Source organism: Pteropus medius, unplaced genomic scaffold (genome assembly GCF_902729225.1).
Source record: "Pteropus medius unplaced genomic scaffold, Ma_sr-lr_union100, whole genome shotgun sequence".
In the NCBI taxonomy this organism is placed as follows: Eukaryota; Metazoa; Chordata; class Mammalia; order Chiroptera; family Pteropodidae; genus Pteropus; species Pteropus medius.
Window position 1 is genome coordinate 26,529,461 of NW_024355205.1, and position 4,268 is coordinate 26,533,728.

Sequence of the window (4,268 nt, forward strand, 5' to 3'; positions counted from 1 at the left end):
CATCATTGACTGGACGACACTTAGGTCCACTGCATTCTTATGCCTGTCCTTTTTTAACTTCCAATGCTTGATAGAGTAACAAGAATTGTTGTGTAGAAATGGCCAGTGACTTTGTAGTTCCAGAACTTCTAGCAACTGTAAGGAGAACTGGATAAATTGCATTCAGTGGGTTACCTGGTTAGTTGATTTGCCCAAAGAATGTCATGGTGAAATAATGTGTTCTACTCATGGCAGACATGCTTGGATAAAAACACACTAAGTTGTATCCTCAATAAAGCAGTGTAGGAAATAAGAAGTTAAATGGAGTACCTCACTTGGTCTTTCAATATATATTCAGTAAAGCATGTTAAAGATTTGCTTCACATAGAGAAAGGCTTCTTTATAGAAAGGTTTATATTTGGAAAGGCTATATTTGTGTCTAACTACAACAAAGTACATTATTGTAATATTTATTTTTTCTTTTTATAAAAGCAAAAAATATTTAAGAAAGATATTAAAAATACAAAAAGATAAAAATAGTTTACTATCTTAGAAATAATTTAACGTAGTCTTTTTGCATTACTATATATGTGATTTTAATCTACATTATTTGTACATACATTATGTTTAATGAGAATACAGCATATTGAAATATGCTTTTTTTGATTGTTCATTTAACAGTGTATGGTTAGTATTAACGTTAATGAAAATTTTCTATAGTAGTCATTTTAATAGCTGCAGATAATTGATGAATTTTATTGATAGATCCTGATTGTATAATCATTCCTTTGGTAATAAGCATTAAAGTATTGCTTTTTTCTTTTCTACCTGCCAGCCATCTTCTCTCATTTTCTTATTTTTGATATAGGCCAAGTTACAATGAAGATCTTAATAGCTATATGTGACCCATACATGATTATCCATTTATGTCAAATAACTAGAAATATAAGGGGTGGGTCAAAGGGTATGTGCCATGGTATCAAGATCAGCAAGATGCAATAGGACACCGACAAATAACATCTTTATTTTTTCCACTATCACTTTCAACTTCTGTTGTGAATTAGTTCTTTTGTTCTACAACTGGATGAAATCTTAGGCAGGTTTCATAGCTTTTCATGACTCTCTTAATTAATAAACCAATTCTTTTGACATTAAAAATAATTGTCCTTGACCTGGAAGAATGTTATGATCTAATGTGATTAGGTGTTCCTTTTGGAAGTAATTACCATTTCTGATAAAATTCTCCAGCAATTCTCTGATAGAAATTAACGAATGTAAGAGCCCCTCCTAAAATCCTAACAGTGTCCCACTTTAGGAATAGCTTAACGTCATTTAACTGATTTCACAGAGTCTGTGATGTTTAACCAGGCATTGCATTATTTTCAACCAATCTTATGACTATTATATAGCCATTTTCCTCCCTAAAATGTCCCTCCCAGAGGACTTACCTGAATTGTTGTGTTCATAAGCTCCTTCCTCTGTGACAAATTAAAAAACAAACAAACAAAACTCCATTGTGTTTATAATCAACTTGTCTGACAAGTTGCTTTACCAGAAATTATAAAGTTCTATCTACAAGACTGAATGAGGTTAATTCCAGGGAGATAAATACAGATTAAAAAATATCAATCGATATAATCTGCTACATTATTAAATAAAGAAATAAAGGTCATTAGATACAGAAAAAGCATTTGGTTAAATTCAACATTCATTTATGATTAAAACAAACAAAACAACAATCAGAAAACTTCTTAAAAATTAGAAATAGATATTTTTTAATCTGAGAAAAATATCAATAAATAACCTATAGAAAAAATTATACACTGTGGTCAAATTTTAAAAATATCCCCTCAAGATTAAGAATAGGATGATGACACATCTTTTATTTAATATTTTAGGTCAGTCTTTAGCCAATAAGAAAAAAGAAAACTGTAAGAGTAGTTAAGAAGGAAATAAAGTTTTCATTATTCGTAGAACAAGATGATTATGTACATAGAAATTCCAAAATAATTTAAAAACTATTAAATTAATAGTGATTTGAACAATGTCACTATATTGATGATTATAAACAAAAGTCAATTGTACATTTATGTACCAGCAGCAAAAGAATAGGAAAAAATGTTGTGACGAAGGTATTATTCATTACATCAAAAACATCTGGTATATAGAAATAAATCTAAATGATATGCAAAATCTTTTTACTAAAATTCAAGAACCAATTGACAGAAATTACATGAGGCTTATGTAAATAGAAAACTATTTCGTGAGGTTTTGGAAACTTCATTATGGTAAGACTTCACTTATTCTCATTCTAATTTAGATTCAATAAAATTGCAATAAAAATGGCATCAGGATTTATGTGTGTATGTCTGTATTAATTTATTTCAGAAACCATCAAGCTGAATTTAAAGTGCATTAGGAAATGCAAAAACCCAAGGATGGCCAAGGCAATCTTGTAATAAAAACAAAGTTGAAATACTTATACTGTCTATCTAGGTTATTATAGAGCTACAATAACCAAGAATGTGGTGGTGGTGTAAAAATAGACAGATTAAGGAGCAGAATAGAGAAAGCCCAAAATAAGCCAACATATATATAGTCACATTATATGTAAAAGCAAACATAGCAGTTCATTAATAAGAGGTGAATGTTTTTAATAAATAAACTGAGGCATTTGGATATTTATATAAAAAAATAACCTTTACCCTAACTCAAAATACAGAAAAAAAAAATACTTTCCAGAACAGATGACTTGCAGATCTAATTCCTAAAATAAAACAATAAAGATATTAGAAGAAAACAAGTAATTGCCTTCAGGATTTTAATTAAATAGGACAAAAAGCACTAATCATTAAAGAAAAATTCTGTTACAGAAATTGTTTATCAAAATGCATATTAAGTATCTTGCTATGGTCATGATAGAGTAACTGGATTCAGAATTTTCTTTCTGCCATAAACAATTAGAAGACTGAACAAAAATTGTAATAGTTTTCAGGTATTATAAACAGAATACAGAACTGTGATCCATGAGATGAGAGAAACAAAAGAGAGAGCTGGAGGAATACCCTGGTTATTGGTGTGGAAGCACTCTCTGGATTATGATGCAAGGTGTAGAACTATAGTGATTCTAGGACAGCATGGTGAATCAAGGAGAGCATGGTGGTCCCCGGATTTGAGGAGATAAAATCCAGTTTGGGAAGAATGAAGTAGCTGCAATTTACAATGAAGAGTAACGGGGAGGAGAGAAATGCATGGAGGAAGCTCTAGAAATTCACATAGGGATGCCCTCGATTGTGTTGATAAATACCAACGTTCGTATGTGTACGGTGAAATATGAGATTGGGAAAAGAATAACAAAGAAGACATAATCTGAATAGTTCTTAGCCCTCATAAAGGGCTGGAAGACTCTCCACATTTCAACTAGACAGAATGAGTGTCATTAAACACCTGGGGTGTTGAGTGAGGGCCATAGAAAGGTCTTGTGTCAGTAATGCAGCTAAGCCCTAAAACTGGGGCTACTCTAACCCACCCTAACAAAGCTGAAAAATAAGCTCTGAAAATATCAATCTGCTCTATAATTAACTTAAATACTTGATAGAATAAACTGTTACATTTTCGAAAGGAAAACTACAAAATTCAGTCCTCATCAACATAAAGTTACCAAAATTACTGGACATGCAAATACATGCAAAGAAGAAAAAAATACAACTCATTAAAAGAGAAAAATTAGCAGTAGAAAAAAGACATAAATGGTAAGAATGATGGAATTAGTAGATAAGGACATTAAAAGAGGTTGTATAATTATGTTCAATGTTTTCAAATATTTAAAGATAAATGAACCTAATAAGAATAGAAATAGAATATTAAAACAAAGAATATATAGGACAAAGAACACGTAAAACAAAAAACAAAGTCTACAGCCATGTCACCCTAAACAAGCCCGATCCTGTTTGATCTCAGAAACTAAGCATGGTTGGGCCTGGTTAGTACTTGGATGGGAGATCACCTAGAAAGACCAGGTGCTGTAGGCATAAAAAATAAAAAATAAGGGATTATAAGCTGACAATGTCCTTGCAATCTGTGAGGTCAACCAAGAGTTGCCTCACCTAAACAAAAACAAAGAACAAGTAAAACAAAGAACATTAAACTACTCATTAAGTGTGTTTAGAAGCAGAAGACATTGTAGAAGTTTATTGGTAAACTTGAAAGTAATTGAAACTATAGAAACTTAGGTACAAAAAGGAAAAAAAACACGAGGCTGAAATTAATAATCAGACATGCTATAATAG

The 4,268-nt window shown here is 31.1% G+C and overlaps 1 pseudogene; it reads left to right on the forward strand.

The window, feature by feature from the left end:
- The first annotated feature begins 3,891 nt into the window (after positions 1-3,891).
- Positions 3,892-4,010, forward strand: LOC120599111 (uncharacterized; annotated as a pseudogene).
- Positions 4,011-4,268: the final 258 nt, after the last annotated feature.